Below are 19,055 nucleotides of genomic sequence, written 5' to 3'. Positions count from 1 at the left end.
AATCCAAAGAGGCATCTGGTGTACAATGGTTCATAGAAGTCAACAATGTTTAATTTCAAATGTCTGGCTTTCTAGAAATATCTAAAATATTGAGCATCCCAGTGCCCATGTGGGTCCCGCTGAAACACAAGAAGATTCATTGTGGACAGGTAAGTTCACTGGTCCTTGTGCAACCAAAGAAGGGATGTGCGGCAGGGGAATGAATGGTCAAACTAGGCAGCATAGGGACAATGGTGGAAAATCATGGGCACTTTGTGATGGTGAGAAGTAACTGCACAATACTATGCACTTTGACACTAATGTAACTATATTAAACAAACTAAAATGAAATTTAAACTTAACAAAATAAGGAAATATGCAGGATAATTTTTTTCATCTTCATAGAAGCCACCAAATCTATATGCTCACCCAAATCTAGGATGCTCTTAATTTACACATGTATTTGTAATCAGCTTCATTATTCGTGATCCAAGTTCTCCTAGATTAGAAAAAAAAAGTTTTCATACTGAGAAATATTGCTCTTATTGGGAAACATATCAAAAGTAAAAAAGAGTTGACAATTGACAGGGAAAATAAAAAAAATATAAAATACCAAAATTTATAAGAAAACAAAATATGGTAGGGACAAGATTCCCATAAAACACTATGAAATCTCACTGCAGAAATCGGAAGACATCACTCTATTACATAACAGTTTAGACTGCTTGCTCTTTATAAATGGAAGAAAAATAATAAATATCATTTTATTTTAGATATACCTATCCTAGATAGGCATAGGAATTATTTACATATAAAGATTTCAGAATTTCAATAGAGTACATTGAATATTGATTTATTTAAATCTATATATTTTCCAAGGAAATTACTATCTATAATATGAAATAAACCTTGAGATCTGGAACCACTGTGTTGCCTCTGTAGTCTAACAGAACTTTGTCTTAACTTCTATGCAAACTGATTGAATCTCTCCCCTCTTCTCTTTAGATCTTGGTTCAACAATAACTAATATTACTTAAAAAATGTTTATCTTAAGAATTTTTCAGGGGCTGGAGCAGTGGCGCAGGGCATAAGGCATCTGCCTTGCATGCTCTAGATTAGAACAGACAGCAGTTCAATCCCCTGGCATCCCACATGGTCCCTCAAGCCAGGAGTGATTTCTGTGTGCATAGTCAGGAGTAACCCCTGAGTGTCACTGGGTGTGGCCGGAAAAATCAATTTTTTTCAAAGCATGACACCTCCTTGGTTTTAAATGCACTCCTTTCTTTTCTTTTCTTTTTTTTTAATGCACTTCTTTCAACTAGTGTTGGTCAAAGAGGGAAGATATAACCCAAATTCCTGTCCTGCCATGATACCACCTACTTAGCCCCATAATTTGTGTTTACCAATATAAAATAAAACTTAGTGTCTGTACTATTTAATGTTTGAAAATGTTAAATATTTAAAAAATCTTTTAAAAAATTTAAATTGTGTTTATATTTTTAATTTTTAAAAACTTTAAATCTTTAACTCTAAATCTGACAACCTATATTAATTCTGTACTTTCTGACATATCAGAAGGCTGAGAATATTCTATATTTAGATTTTAATTCCTTTTATATTTTAAGAATTGTGTAAGTCCAATCATGCTATAAAATACCATGATTAGCTCTTCACAGACCTGGGTCAGATTTTATAACTCTTTGTGTATTTGGTACTGGTCGCTACACTGTCTAAACAGTGAGCATGTATAGGATTTATTGGTGCAGTCTATGTAAACCCAATACCCACCACCACCCCACAACACTGTCTTCCCATAATTTCTAAGAAATATATCCAAGAACAAATGCAACTGCAAACAAAAAAAGAACAAATATAAAACATGTTTCTTTTTTAAAACAATGACATCTGAGGCATACTTATTGATTCTCAGGTTTACAGAATACCCAAACATTAAATGGAACTGTTACTTTCTGCATATTTTCAGAGTATTTTACAAGTTATGATTCTACATGTTTTGAGTACATCAGACATTCATTTTTTTTTCTTTTAGGTTTTTGGGCCACCTTGGCGGTGTTCAAGGGTGACTCCTGGTTCTGTGCTCAGAAATCGCTCCTGGCAGGCTCAGGGGACCATATGGTATCTTCTGGATCGAACCCGGGTCTGTCCCGGGTCAGCAGATGCAAGGCAAATGCCCTACCACTGTACTTTAGCAGCAGCCCCATACATTCATTTCTTCAAGTCTTTGCTCAGCTTAACACTGCATTGTTCTTTATATTTCAAAGTGGAAGATTAGAATTACTACAAGCTAATACTGGCAATGAGAATAATTAACAGGAGGGTATATTGGAGGTATACTTTAACCACATATAAACATCAAATGTTTGTATCCCTGTGGAAAGAACTCGTATAGATTATCTTCTCAGGAACTGCCCTTTGTATGCCATTTTCAAGGGCACAAAGGAGTCTCTTCTTTTCTGGGATCCATAAAGCCATGTTAAAATTAAAGGTTGAGGGTCAAAAACACAGAATAGGGCACTTGCCTTGTAAAAGAACAACAACCAGGATTTGATTCCTAGCACAACATGCTTCCCCTGTGCACCTTGAGGCCTGATCTCTTATTGCAGAACCAGTAGTCACCCCTGTGTATCACCATATAGGCCCCCAAATAAAATAAAATTTAAAATAAAAATAAAAGTAAAGACTGATCTAAGATGAAAGAAACCAAGATAGCCTCCTAGTTTCTTGAGATCCCTTGATAGCAGCACCATAACTTGGAATCACAGCATCTGACCCAAAGTCCAACACCAGCAAAGAAATATCAAATCTTACTGAAATTAATCATAATATCTTGAACGTGTTACACAGTGATAATAAAATTGGGCTTTGCTTAGAATAATAAGCAGAACCAACCTTGATTTCAAAGTTTGGTTTCAAATTTATCTAAAACTGAAATATACCAGTCTCTCCAGTAAAAGGCAGCTCGTGAATGGTCCCTGTGGCCAATTTCCTCCTTAGGAATTAGAACAGTAGCTATAGATTTCTTATAATGTATGGGCATGAGTGTTTCCAGTGATCTTTAGTTAAACACATAGCCATCATTTCAATTTAGCCTCTGAAAAGTAGTTGGCTAACCTTGATCTGGGTTTTGCTTGCCTACATCATGGTACCTTTTAAAAATTATATCATTAACAAGTCATTCAGATCTGCTCAGAGAAGACCACTTGGACATCAGAAAAATTCCTATGGAGATTTCACAGATTTTCTGGCATTTTCATCCCAAATACTAGACAGCTTCGTTATGGATGCCAGGTTTTAGAAACCACATGCAAAGATAGCAAAGTTTCAGAAACCACATGTAAAGATGTTAAGGGGAGCACATTAGGAGAGAGGGGGAAAACCACAGCAATGCAAAGCAGTATGTATCAGTGACCTTTACATTAATCTCACAATATAAACAATTGAGAATTCTTACCATCAACTCACTTTCCTTTATTTCCAGGGTATTTAACTCCCAGGTCTCTCTGGCAGGTCCAATCTACACCTGAATCTGCTCTAACCTGGAGAAAAGTGTTGTGGTCTGAATCTTAAGTCAGTATGTATACATGTTTTACCTGGCTTTTGTTAAAATGCAGAATAATCTCTTTTGGTGGGGCCAGAAAATCTGTACTTTTACAAGCTCCACAGTTGTTTATTTACTGATTTATGGACTGTACTTCAAGTAGTAGAACACTTAGACCAGTACAGTCCTCTTAATACTACTCCTTTGAAACAGGAACCAATGGTTTTACAGATCAAAGCATTCACATTTAAGTAAGAATGACAATATGAATCAGAGAAGAATCTAGCTTAATGTGGTAAGTGCAAATTTTGCATAGAGTAGGTACAGCTTTGAACCCTAGTGTCACATGGTCCCCTATGTATTGCCATTTCTGTGTGACTCCAAAACCAAAATAAAAACTGGAATAAATATTTTTAAATTGTTAAACATTTATCATTTAATTAAAGAACTGTAATTTACAAAGTCACTAATAGTTGAGTTTAGGCATATTATGTATTAGGCCACAAGCAGTGTCTTAAAATAAAGTTTTAAAGTAATCAAAATTTCAGTTGCTCTCCCAGATAGTATGTAATTTAGTTTCATGACAAATTTCTTAAAAAATTATTTACTTTATGCTATAGTTGATTTCTTTATTGTGTGCATCCATGGTATATTTATTGGAGGACCACAATGTAAGATCTTTTCAGATGGCCTTATTTCCTGTTGTTACAATAACATATTTTGACTTCTTATAATAATTTTGATTTTGTGATGGAAATCACTTTGTTGCCTTTGCATATTCTAATTTTAATGAGTCTTTTATTTTATGGCAGAGTATTCCAGAAAATATTTAGAATTTAACCTCTAAAAATTGTTGGACTCATTTTTTAGTTCGTCTACTAAAGCATAAATATAGTGACTTAAAATATCAATAATATGTTGTTTTCTACTTTCATGAAGTGCAAATATTTACTGTGTACACCAGAAAGTGTTCTCAAACCTTTGATGACATAATTGTGCAAAGCAGAGGAGAATGCCATGGAATTCACAGATAAAAAGACTCAACACAGAGTTTCCCAACTCTGTGAAACAAGGACTGCAACATCTCATACACACAATCTGGCTTCTAGACTCCTACACAGGCTACACCTATCCCTCAGCTCAAAACCTCCCAAAGGAAGCTGATGCATTACTTTATGCCCAGCTTTGATATATATACAAAAAAAAAAAAACAAAAAAAAAAAACTTTACCAGTACATTAACTTGGCTTAAAACTACCTTTTATAATATCTCAGCTCACTGTTCTCACTTGAAAATCTTGGTGCATTTAGCTGCTTGTTTACAGAACACTAGCTGATAAGCAGGAAGAGCATTTGTAGTGATCAGGGACATGACAATAGCCGTTCCAGTTCAATTAGGTCCAGAGCAGAGACTCAGGCACTCTGCTGTCACGCACTTCAGACAAGGAATAATGGCTCTAGATTTTCTCACACAAGAACTAAATTCCCTCTCTTTTCTACAGTGTGGGGCTGTGGAGTAGTCAGCAGAAAATGAAGCCAGGAGACCTAGATCCAACTTCTGAGAAGTGAAGTACAAACCTCATTCATTAAAAGACAAAATCTTCTCTTTACTCAACAGACCAACAGGGTCAAAGGAAATCTTTTTAGAGGAGCAAGTTATCTGAATGAATCTGGATTATATGACTATTATTTTTTTCCACTTTCCCAGTTTTCCTTCTAAATAAAGTGAAAAAGTAAGATAAAAGAGATGAGTTTTGTTAAAGGCTTCCTGTACAATAAAAGGTTTATTTCTCTTTTTTCCCCTTAATGTGACTGTTCATATCTCATCTATCTGCCTCAGAAAATCCAGTGGATGCCAAGCTACATCAAGTCATCCCAGCCAATACCCCAAAGTCCTGCCTTGCTTTCAATGAGAACCTTTGAAGTATACTAGACAAGTTAACCACCAGAGAGATAGCATGGAAGTAGGGGGTTTGCCTTGCATGCAGAAGGACAGTAGTTGGAATGCCGGCATCTCATATGGTCCCCCAAGCCTGCCAGGAGCGATTTCTGAGCATAGAGCTAGGAGTAACCCCTGAGTGCTGCCAGGTGTGACCCCCCCCCCTCTAAAATAAAAAGAACTTACTGTTGATGCTTCCTGCAATAAGAATGGGAGTTAAATACCAAACTGCAATAATTAAACTTTAAAAAATGTACCAGGTATCAGGAAAGACCTGGGAATACTCATTGAATGAAGTTGATACTGTTGGTGGGTTCCATGATGGCCCATTGTTTGCCTAAAATTCTACAATTGACATCTTTGTAACTCATGGTGGAGAAATAAGAAAAAAATATTTTTTAAAATCCACCTTAAAAAAGAGTTTATTTTTGCTACCTTCATTGGCAACTTCTCTGACTATGCCCATTCATAGAACACAGGCAACTTTTACAGAAGAAGAGGAGTATGAGTCTTCATTTTTAATTATTTTTAAACCATTACCCTTTCCTCCCTCCAAGTTCATTCTCTCTTCAACACTTATCCAATAGTTCTTTAATATAAAATATAAAAATATATTTAAAGTATATTTATAAACTCTGTCATTCATCTTTTATCTTTCCTAGTCACATTTAGGCAAAGGCTTTAGGTAAACAAAAAATTGAGAGAGACCCAGCCACAAAGAACCAAGAATCGTGTTACAGTACCACTGTAAATTTTAGAAAACATTTGGAAAACAATGTCCTTTTCTGAATTTCAGCTTCTTCACCTATAAAAAGAAGACCTGGCTAGGTATATGACTAAAAGATGCTAATGAATGGAAAAATCCATGCTTGGTATGATCATGCTTTTTTTTTTTTTTGGTTTTTGGTTTTTGGGCCACATCCGGCAATGCTCAGTGGTTACTCCTGGCTGTCTGCTCAGAAATAGCTCCTGGCAGGCACGGGGAACCATATGGGACACCAGGATTAGAACCAACCACCTTTGGTCCTGGATCGGCTGCTTGCAAGGCAAACGCCGCTGTGCTATCTCTCTGGGCCCTGATCATGCTTTTTTAAAAAAATATTTTAAATAGAATTTGAGTAGCAAAGAAAAGTAATTTCAAACTCAGGACTTCGAAGTAGAAACTTGGTTCAAATTATATAGATCACTTTTAAACTATTTGCAAAAAAAATATTGAGTGCTTAGAGATATTATTTATGCACTATGAGATTCTGCATGACTTTTCCATTCATCTTCCCTTATTTAGAGTCTAAATTATAATAAAAATACATAACATTTTCACAGCCCACACACCAAATTAATGAGCATAAAATAAGAGAAGTGAACCAAGTAATTTATAAGTTTCTTCTTCCTCTGATAGTCTTTTTGAATGGCCAATATTTCTTTGGGTAAGTGAAGGACGAAGAACCAGATGTAGCCTCTTCAAACCCTTCCTCTTTTGACCTCCAAAACTGCAATGAAGGGAATGGGCATAGGAGCTTAAGGAAGTCATACAGAAGATACTCAAATTTTGCTTAAATTGATTTTTTATTGTTTTCAGGCCACCTCTGGTGGTGCTAATAAGTACTTATTCCTGGCTCTAAAATTAAGGATAACTCTTAATGGGTTTTCAGCAACTTTATACAGTACCAGAAGGATTGAACCCAAGCTTGGCCACATGAAAAACAAGCACTCTGTCCATTCTACTAACTCCTCAGTCCCAATTTTTCTTGAATGTGGGAAAAGGTTTTTATCACTGAGCTTATTAAATGGAACTCTCATATCTATGAGCTTTGTCACTACATGAGAAAGTGTTTGCCTCTGAAGAAAATTAATTCAGGAATAGACCTCAGAGAAGAAAATAATTAATACAGATACAAACATGCCCAGATTTCTGCTAACTTCATGAATCCCCTAGATACAATTGAAACACAAGCAAGATTATATTTCAACCTTTTTGGTTACCTGACCCAGTAAATTTTACTTGTCTTTTTTTTTTTTTACTTCTTTCTAAACCATTTTAGAGGTATTTGTCACAAACCCAAAGATTCTTTTTGTTCTTTTACTTTTTATATTAAATATTTTTAATTTAAAACATTGTGATTTGCAAAGTTATTCATAGCTAACTATTAGACATACAATGTTTCCACACAGACCCCACCACCAGTGTCAAAAACCACCCTCCACCAGTGTTCCCAGAATCTACCCCATACTTTCCTCCCCACTGCCACTCCAATATGCCATCAGACCTTTGAAGTTTGGTTGTTAAAATGTGGGTATCCTGAGTTCAGTGTTGTTGACTTAGTGCTTTGGATATTTAGTTCTGTCCTTCATTAACATCACCAATACAGTTAAATCCCTTTGGCTTCTGATTCCTGTTATTTCATATCTGTCTTTCTCCTTCTCCACTCAAGTTTGTTCCTTCTCTATACCCTGAGGCAAGAGCCTTCCAGAAAATTTTCATTTAAGACATTGTATTACTACATGCAGTTATTCTAAATACCACATAATAGTAATATTATTCTGTATTTATCCTTTTGGTTTCATGTAACATGCTATCTTCCAGTTCTATTCATGTTGCAGCAAATTGCATAATTGCATCATTTTTGCAGCTATGTAGTGTTCCAATGTATACATGTACCACAACTTCATGATCCACTCATCCACTGTTGGTTGATTCCAACTCTTAGCTATTGTACTAAGTGCTGTGATGAATAGCAGTGTGCACACTTCCTTTTGGATGAATGTTATCTCTCCTGAGCATAGATACCTAAAAGTGGAATTTCTAGGTCACGTGACAACTTGATTTAGCGTTTACTGAGAAATGCGCATACTGTTTGCATAAGTGTTGAAACAGACATTTCCACAAGCAGTGGATGAGAGACAACCAAAGATTCTGAAAGTTATTCAAAGGTTGTCGTCCTTGCATTTTAGGTCTGCTTTTCTAGATCATCTTGCAAACGGCAGCAAAATCTACCTGAACTGATGGGTCCATAGTGCCAATTTGTCTCAATTGGGTATGTGGATTAATTGGGAACACTGCTGCATTTGCATTCTGGTTGAATATGGATATACTATTTTTTGTTTTTGTTTTGTTTTGTTTTGTTTTTTTGGGGGAGGTCACACCCAGCAGCGCTCAGGGATTACTCCTGGCTCTACACTCAGAAATCACTCTTGACAAGCTCAGGGACCATTTGGGATGCCGGGATTTGAACCACCATCCTTCTGTATACAAGGCAAATGCCCTACCTCCATGCTATCTCTACAGACCCTGAATATGGATACGCTTATGTTCATATCTTAGAGCCTCTGACTTTTATCTGTGAGAAAAAGAGCCTTTAGGCTACTGTGCATTTTATCAAGATTTGATCATCATGCACCGTCAGATGAGATCAAAACAATGCTTGAAAGAATATTTGGGTAAAATACAATTGTTTCATGAGCACTTGACTCTTACTACCCTATAATTTTCTCTATAGATAGAGATAGATGGATAGATGATAGATAGATGATAGATAGATAGATAGATAGATAGATAGATAGATAGATAGATAGATAGATAGATAGATAGATAGATAGATAGATATAGATAGATAGATGATAGATGATAGATCAGTTTTTTGGCCTTCATGCTAACTTGTCTAATACACACAAAGTTTGACTGCAATAGAGCCTGAGAAAAGTCTTTCAAGGCTTTCTTTTTGTTTTTGTTTTTGTTTTTGTTTTTGGGCCACACTCGGTGATGCTCAGGGGTTACTCCTGGCTATGCGCTCAGAAGTCGCTCTCCTGGCTTGGGGGACCATATGGGACACGGGGATCGAACCGCGGTCCATCCAAGGCTAGCACAGGCAAGGCACGCACCTTACCTCTAGCGCCACCGCCCGGCCCCAATAGATCCTGGCAGGGCACGGGGAAACCATATGGGATACCAGGATTTGAACCAATCACCTTTGGTCCTGGATCGGCTGCTTGCAAGGCAAACGCCGCTATGCTATCTCTCCGGGTCCAAAGGAGTCAGCTACAAAGTCTCAGAAAACGTTATTACCCTCTCAAGGCTTTCAAGTAGGGTCCATCTCTCTGCTTGAGTAACACCTGTGTATCTGCCTCTAACTGCAGCTTCTTGATGCCCCAAGACTTGATTCTGAACTCTGAGTTCCAGATTTGTATCCTGGTTTTGTTTCTATTTTCTGTAGATTCCATTGCTATTGAGGATTCCTGAAACTCTCCCAAGGCTGGTTGCTCTTCTTATCTACCTGTGATTTTATGTTGTGACCAGACTCTGAGTGCCTCAAGATGCCAAAATCATAGCTCGTACTCTCCCATGGTATTATTGGTTTGGGATCATTACAACACAATTCTAAGTAGAAACCACATAGCACTTTGGAAGTAAAAAAAAAGACATGTATATAAGTCCCCCAGATGCTCTTCAAAATAAATTACAGCTAATCCAATTTTAAGTCATAAATTCAGTTCATACACGTTGCTGGCAGCATTAAAATAAACTCAGAGCCCAACCAAAATGATTGAATATAGGAATCCAACAACAACAACAACAACAAAGAAAACCAAGCAATAATCATGTGCTATGTGAAATAGAAAGTAGAATGAAAAGGCACACAGGAGGCGCATGAGAACAACAATCCTGAAATTTGGTAGCAATGCCCTGGGTCAGAGAAGGAAATAATCTGAAGATAACTAGAATACTTACAGTGTTTCATCAGAAAAGCAACAGTCATATTTACTTTTCCAAAAGATCTACTAGAGGTATGAATTAAACAAATATCCTGATGTCTATTGAAACCAAAATATTTGCCAACCCTAAGCATTGTTTGCCAAGGAGTACCCAGATGTCCAACTTCACCTACTGGACTCGACTTGTTGGCAACTGACCCAAATTTGGATATAACTCACATTTTTAACCTCTTGGTTATTGTCAAATGATTTTATCCATGTTGTTTGGTTCAGAAATAGCTTTATCCTAGGACCCATTTATTTCCATCTGTTTCTCGCTCTAGGGCACATGGCTAAGATTTTCCTCCACCCGAAGATAACCTATTTAAGCGCTTACTGCAATGTCTGCATTCACATGAGAGGCATTCAATTAATAAAACAACCATCACAACACAACATTTTCCTGTTTACTTTGCAGCTGCTGTGATAAGTTGATTTTCCTGAGATTATAAACTTAGACTCCTTGATAATGGCAAATTAATACATACATATATTTTTTTCTGTTCCAATGCACCTTGAGTCCACTGTATTTTTTAGACAGGTTAGCTTCTGTGCCCATGGTTAGCAAAACGGGGTAAATAAGACATATCTTTGTTCCCCAAGAAGCTAGAATCCTTCATGGTAAACATTTAATCATCCTTTTTTAATGCAGGGACTAATACTGAGTAGTAGTTGTATGATCCTTTTTTTTTATATATCATACAGCTTCCTGCGACCCCCAAGGCAGATTCTGAATTAGAACTCAGTTCTCAGGCCCCCGATATATGTTACAGTCCAATTCCAGTATTAATCTGTAGGTGCTCAGAGAAATCACCTCAGGGACATGCTAATCAGATTCTGGTCAGCTGCAGACACATCTAGTCAGAGCTGAAATTCTCCATCAGCTAGATGCTCCTGCAAAGTGACTCCATGATTTTAGTGGTGGCTTTTCTAACCACGATCAAGTACACTCATCAGCCTAACTCCTGCTTTTTCGAAAGGATTTAGGAAAAAGGCAAAAGCATTCAGCAATCAATCTGTGTGAGAGCAGCATTCGGCACTAGCAGACTGACTTTTCCCCATGCATTCAGCAGAGACAGGACCATGCAGCCAGCTGCTGTATCCCAGAGCCCCGTCTCACCTGAGCAGAGTCTCAACCCCAATGGATCCCTTTGTCACAGCATCAGTGGATACCCAGCTGGGAGAGTTCCATGCTTCACCGTGACTTGTCTGGGAAGCATCAATACAGCTGTTCGTTTCCTTTCATGAAGCAATCAACACAGCATTACCAGGCTGCAGTATGAAACCTGCATTTGGGATTCCTCTTCAGTGCTGTCAGGGGTGCTTGGCATCGCCTGGCATGACCAGCTACGTTCGAATTCCAGTCAGACTGCTGACCTGGCACCAGCGCTGTGCGATATAACTCGCTCGCACAGGGAGGTTTTAACTGTCTCGTCCCCAAGCTCAGAGCCCTCAAGTCTCTCTAATATGCACACTCATGCGATGCCAGTGTTCTGATGCCCCAGTTTCTCTCTGCCAGAGCTCTAGCTATTGAGGGGTATACAAAATATGCCAGCCAAGAATTAATCATTTTAAATGAAGTGATTATAAATTCCAAGGCTTTCTAAGTACCTCCTTTCATAAGTGAAGGGATTAATAATATTTGACTATAAGATGTTTGTGAAGATTCTAGTTTTTAGTAGATACCTATTGATCAATTGATCAATGTAACTTTTTTTTAAAAAAATAGAAACGAACCAGAAAACAGGAACTGTAGACATACTGTTCTCATTTAATTTATATGACTTTATTCTCCATATGGAAAGGATCAGGATGATGGGGGAAACATGGTTATTTTTAAAAAGGTAACCATGTAGGAAATTAATATCGCACATTGGAATATGAATTATAATGTCAGAGAACTGCAAGAGATACTTAGAAAGGAATTGAATTGAGTCAAGAGGTACTAAGTTCCCTTTGCAGACAAAATAGTCTCTAACTCTACTGATTTGTATAAATAATTTGATCCTTGGGTTTCACTACCCTCCCAGGATTGCTAGCATATATGTCAGTTGATTACCAATGTCCCTTTCAGCTCACTACACTGATAGATTTCCGTTTTTAAAGCCAGATGAGAAAAGTAACATGCTTGCAGTTCTTAGATGCCCTGTAATAATTCTATGGGGTGGCTAACAGAATTGTTGAGGACTCAGTTGTCTACTTAGCACCCTGCTCATTTATAGATCTTCAACTTAAATCTCCGGAGGGAGGGAGCAAACAAACAAACTTCCATATCTTCTTATAAGTTGAGAAAATCATCTTGGTACTGGTTGAGTTACTGCAAAAAGAAAATGATTTGATGCAATTAAAGTCAACTGGGTGCATAGTCTTTGATTTGTGCTCCATATATGTCAGCTGTTCTTGTTGATCTATTCAATGAGCCAAGTTACGTCACATTAACTTACCAACATGCCAATTGACCATTGTAAGTTATGCAGATATCTTCTTATATGTAAAGAGTCATAATCTAACCGAGATAGGATATTCCTATGATTGCAAAGTTTAGGACACATTTCTGTGTTTAGCAGGCAGAAAATTGCCGGGGGGGGGGCGGAATATATATATATATTTACATCTACTTCTCTTTTGGGGATTCCTTGAAGATAAAGAGGTATGGATTTATTTATGTATGAATTCATTAAACCTCGTTCCATGTGTCTGAATCCCTACACTATTCACATTTATAACTAGATCTTTTTTTTCTGAGTGTGTTCTGTAAACTTCCCAATGTTAATAGCATCTTTAACTTACCTCTACCCACTTAATTCCACCAGCATTTTTCTGTTGAAATAATCAGAAAAGTCTGTAGATATTGGTAATTGTCTTCTGGGGACAGAATCAATCTCACTTGAGAGCCACTACTAATATTATCAAATAAGTTAATATTTGATAAAATGTTAAAAATTATTAAATTATAGTAGACTGCATTAAATGCAGTGAAGGATACTGACATTCGACAATTAATATATTTCAGTTTATTTTTCTACATGCAAGTGCTCTACAAATTGATTCACTAATTAGCATATTGAATGAATATATTAAACACTATATGTTAAGCACTTTCTTCAATATAAATGCATGGTTATAAAAACTAATGTGTGGGGCCGGAGAGATAGCATGGAGGTTGCGCTTTTGCCTTGCATGCAGAAGGACGGTGATTCGAATCCTGGCATTCCATATGGTCCCTGGAGACTGCCAGGGACGATTTGTGAGCATAGAGCCCAGGAGTAACCCCTGAGTGCTGCCAGGTGTGACCCAAAACAAACAAACAAACAAAACAGACAAACAAACAAAAATAATGTGTCCTTACTAAGACTAGCTAAGAAATAAAATGCCTTTAAAAAGCATTCTCACATAAATGTGACATATGTGTAATCAGTCCAAGCTTTGATAAATTTCTTTCGTTAATAACTTTTGTTCTGCTCTAACAGATATTAACTTTCCTGGTACATGGACTATGTAACTGTATAAGATGCAGTTCCTATCCTCATTCAATGACAGGAAAAGGAAATATAGTCAATAACATACTGCAATGAAATATTTTTATGAAATAAATGTTTAGATAATGTTACACATAGAATATGATAGTAAACAAAATTAATACTACCTAATGTAGCTAATAGTCTTGAGACAAAAATTAGGGGAAACGGGAACGAAAATTAAATATTATAGTGGAAATCAAAAAAACCAATAATAAAGAAATTTCTGAGAGCACATTTGTCTTACATAGAAGGAATATTTTCATGATCTCAAAAAATAATTTAAGTTTTTTGACACTTGATTCATACAACACAGGGCCTATTTCACCTTCTCTTGAAAATGGGTTGACTTTCGCATCTTACTTCTAATATAAGATGACAAGTATGATGAATGAGGCTAGTAAATTAAAGGAAAAAGCTCTGCTTTTCTGTCTATCCAGAGACCTTGACTTGGGAACCATGACATGGAAGGAAACTGAGGTGATATAACTGGGTTACATGTCTTGGTTGACAGCAAATAATAAGGCGATTTGCAATGGGTATATTAATAATCTTCAAACAAGAGAAATACTAAGTGTTGCATCAGAGCCCTTAGGATGGGTTTTGATGAAGGTAGATGGCGATGGTGGCCTTTCTCCTCCAGCTCATTACACATGGCTCTGCAACCCCCTTCAGCTGTTGGGGTGGCAGCGAGGAGAAAATCCACTCACAGACAGGTTTCAGGAAATATCAGCTTTATTTGCCCTGGCCAACATGTGTGGCCTATAATCTTAAACCTATTTAAGCATGGATTTGTCAGCTTGCCCTGCATCTAGCTTGTTTCAGCCATCTCTCCTCCAACCTCCATCCAGGAAAATCCCCCCCTTTGGCCCCTCAGGCCAAACCTTTAATTACCTCACCAAAACCCCTCCCAGAAATGGGAGGGTCTTTCTTGTAAGTAATGTTACAGGAAGAATGGGGGTGGAGTAACACTAAGTTTTTCGAGTGCATCCATCTTGTTGTTCCCTTTTTAGGGGTACAATAAAACACAGAAGAATAACCACATTCTACCTAAGGTATAAGTAAAATCGATGTGATTCTTCTTAAGTTACTAAGTTCAATGTGATTTGATGATTATTCATGATAACCTCTACAAATCATTTAGATTTGATATTTTAAACTAACTTCACAGTTAAATTGTGAACACATATTCTAACTTCAATAGTTCAAGTTACATTTTATGATATGTTATTTGAGTTTTATCATGGAATATAAATGTTTTGTATAGTAAGCATCAGTCAGACAGAAATAAAATTCCAGGATCCAAAATTTTATGCAAAGGGAGAAATATGAGCACAGAAATGAAGATGTATTGTAGTGTGCTCTTTCTGTGATATGTGAGTTTTACTTTTGGGACCCAGCAGGGCAGAGAATAAGAAAAAGACAGCTAGTACCAGGTGTAGAAAGCTTATGTTGCTTTCATGTATGGGTGGGATGAAGTTACTCATACTAATGAAGTTGCTACTTTCAATTTGCCATAGTGTCTAATTAAGAGATATTTGATTCATTCTGAATTTTATGCAATGATAAATATTTAGATTTAAAATTTTCACATCTCTTGAACAGTCTTTCTTATAGCTTCACTTTTCCCATCCATTTTCCCAACATATATTTTTCCCACCCATTTTTCCACTAGTCGGTCCGGTAGCCCCTACAGAGTTTTATTAGATATGTTTCATTTAAATATATGTGTCATTTAAATATATTATGTTTGGCCTTTTTTACTTGGAATAAAGCTTAAGAAACTCATCCACATTGTGTCACATATTAATAAGTTCTTTGAGGGGACATTTAGGGATTACTCCTGGTTCTGCACTCGAAAATTGCTCCTGGCAGGCTCAAAGGACTATATGGGATGCTGGAGATTGAAACTTGTCAGTCCCAGGTCTGCCTTGTGCAATGCAAATGTGTTATATGCTATACTACGCTTGGGCCCCTATTAGTAAGTTCTCTATTTTAAATGTCTCAATAAAATTTCATTGTACATGAATGTCACATTGTTTCAACTGATAGTTATTTGTTCTGCTTTCACCTTCTAACTATTGTGCATTATGTTGATATAAGTATACTTAAACAATTTTTTATTTGAATACTGTTGTCTGTGTTTGTTTTGTTTTAGAACACCAGTTTTTAATGCTTTTGTGTATGCAGCTGAAATGCTTGCGTTAGTCTGGTCTATGTTTAACTTACTGGTAAATGTTATCTGCAGATCTCTGCAGAGACACTAATCTAACCAAAAAATGCTGGTATTTAGGCTGATAGCACCAAAACTTTTGGGGAGTGAGTATAGGGTCTTCCTCTTTTCAAACCCCAACAAATTCTCTTACTTCCAAAAGCAGTGGCAGCCAAAAACATGCCCAGAAATGCAGTCGCCATGTCTGCACTCTTTCAGCTTCATAGACTCACTCTGTTTTTGAGAGAGTTGTAAACCAAGTTGTAAAAACTTATGGGTGCACCAGCCACATAGCTGAAAGTTGGCAACCATAGAAGGAGAGTGTGTGCCCAGTCCCTGGCCCACTGACACTGAGTACTGCACCCATTACCCATAATCACTGTTTCAACAATGGCCCTACTTCATCACTTCTCTGTGGCTCTTTTCATACCTAATCCTCAGGTATGCTGGTTTTTGAACTAATATTTTGAAGTGAGTATGGGTACCATCTTCCTGTCTTCTCATACTTCCAGAAGCACTAGAAACTAAAAACGTGTTTCAGAAAAACTGCAGTATCAACTATAGTGTCTGTAATTCCCAGACCTTGCAGTTGCAAATTGGAAAACTCAAAGTTTTTTTTATTGTTGTCATTTCCACAAAAAACACATCAATTTAGATGGATCTGAAGCTACCTAATGTTCAAAAACAAACAAAAATAACAGAATGTTCAACTAGCAGCAAGAGCTTAGTAAACCTTTTGACAATGACTTAATGACCACATTGCAAGAGACCAATAATTTTCACAAATTTTCTTGCTACTTGACTCATTTCTTCTTTTTGTCCTTTTTATTTCTTGTTTGTTTTTAATAATTTTATTACCGCTTACCCAGTAACAAATGTATTATGTACTATCACCATGTCAACTATGTGACACATGGTTTTTATAAATAAAATAATTTATACATACTTAAAATAAAAAAGAAGAATAAGTATCCACCTTTACCATAAACCACGAGATACTTTATATCCAATAGATGACTCTTATGAAATAATTATAATTTAGTAATGTCAAACACTACAATATTTTATTAAAATTCCCATAGCAATGTATGAGGCCCAAATATATACTTATACATCAAAAGTTATTTTTGTTATCATTGTTTCGACTATTACTACTAATATCATTATTATTTTATGTCAGATTTTCTGTTTGATATAAAATGGTATCTCATGGTTTTAATCTGCATTTCCTTAATGACTAATAATATTGAGCACATTTTGATGTATTTTGTATTAACTGTATGCCTTTGAAGAAATTTCTAAAATAAATTTTTGTGCCGTGCCTTGTGATTGTGATGTTATAAACAGCAGAGAGCTCTTCATCATGACAGCATCATGATGAAAATTTTGATTTTATAGGATTTAAAATGACTCTATAGCAGTTTTGTCCACCTGCTGGTGCCCTTTTGTCTACTTGCAGATAGTTTGTGGTGGAAGTTCCTGAACCTGTTTTATCTCTAACCTTTGTGAATTATTTCCCATGTCAGCATTGGTTCCAGGCCCGTGTTTCCTAATCCCACCAAAATTGGGGTATGAAGCTATCTCTACCTTCCTTGAGGTTTTGTTCCTGGTGCCCAGGTGAGGGACAGAATCCAAGACAAAGAGCTAGTGTGGGCATAGCTGCTCCACACCACTCAGCAGCTTTGCACTCATCCTAGTCAAAGAAAGTCAGGATAGGACATAAAAAACATCACACTACAACCACAACATGGGGAAATGATGTAGGCCTCCACCATACTTAGAGAACAAAGATCATATTTCCAATGACCAAAAAACATCAACAATCTATTTAGCCTCTTAGATAAGGACTTTAGGAAGAAATATTGAAGAAGTTCACAGAACTCAAAGAAATCATGGACTAAACTGAAACTGCCATTAATAAGAATTAAGAAGATCTGCAGTAGAAATAAGAAAACTTCAAACTGAAATAACAGAATTGAAAAACTTGGTATATGAAATGAAAATCCCACTGGAAAGATTATCCAACAGCAGCTGAAGAACAGAATCAGTGAGCTGAAAGATGAGATGCGTACCAACTCCATACAACAGAAGGGGCTGGAAAAGAACCACAAAACAAATGATCAGACAATGGGAAAATTTCTCTAAGAATGTGAAGAAAATAAAATAGAAGTCTTGGAAAACTCAACAGAAATAACATAAGAATCATTGGAGACCCAGAGACACAGGAAGAAAACCTCATAAAGTTTCAACAATCAAGTACAGTGGTCGGCAACCTACAGCTCGCGAGCCACATGTGGCTCTTCACACTTTTAATTTGGCTCTTCTGTGTGCTGGGAAGCCGCTCCAGGAGTCAGGACTCTCTGCTCCTAGCCTCTGTCAGTGCGCACCCTGTGTGGCTCTCAAAATAAATTTCAATCGTGGTTTTGGCAACATTTGACTCAGTTGAAATAAAAGGTTGCCGACCACTGAAAGTACATAATTGCAGGGAAACTGCTAGAGCTAAAGAGTGCATACAACCAAATCCTACATGCCTGAAGAGTAGCAAACAAAAGAGATACAAAGAAAAGCACCCCAAGCTCTGTGACAGTCTAGTTAAAATGACAAACCCCATATATAGAGATGGAATACTGAGAGCAGCAAGATCAAAAGATTTAATAGAGTTTTGTCACAAAAAAAATAAAAATACAACCCTCAAGTCCCAAAGGCAGTGATGAGATATCATGACAAAACTCAAAGAAATCAATGCATCACCAAGAGTATTTTACCCAGCCAGACTAAAATTTATGATTGAGGGAAGGATACATAGCTCCACGAATAAACAACAGCTTAGAAAATTTATAGACTGAAAACCAGCCTTAAACGTTGAAGTGAAAGGTCTACTTTAAATCAGATTATAAGACACACCAAACTACTACTAAAAGATGATACCAAATCTCATGACAATAATCTCTCTCAATGTCAATGGACTAACAGCACTAGGTAAGAAACACAGTGGCAAAACAGATAAAAATATGAATCCGGGGCCAGAGGGTGGCGCAAGATGTAGGACATTTGCCTTACACGTGCTGATCTAGGACAGACCATAGTTTGTTCCCCTGGC

The 19,055-nt window shown here is 36.8% G+C and overlaps 1 long non-coding RNA gene across 1 annotated transcript in view; it reads right to left on the bottom strand.

Moving 5' to 3' along the window:
• LOC126024097 (uncharacterized) overlaps positions 1-11,567 on the bottom strand; it is a 451,235-nt gene extending 439,668 nt beyond the window's left edge. Inside the window, exon 1 of the long non-coding RNA XR_007500874.1 lies at positions 11,346-11,567. This is a non-coding gene — a long non-coding RNA (uncharacterized LOC126024097). The remainder of the gene's footprint in view (positions 1-11,345) is intronic.
• Positions 11,568-19,055: the final 7,488 nt, after the last annotated feature.

This window comes from Suncus etruscus, chromosome 12 (genome assembly GCF_024139225.1).
Source record: "Suncus etruscus isolate mSunEtr1 chromosome 12, mSunEtr1.pri.cur, whole genome shotgun sequence".
NCBI classification, from domain to species: domain Eukaryota; kingdom Metazoa; phylum Chordata; class Mammalia; order Eulipotyphla; family Soricidae; genus Suncus; species Suncus etruscus.
Note: the sequence above shows the minus strand (reverse complement) of the source record. Positions and strands in the feature narration are given on the sequence as shown.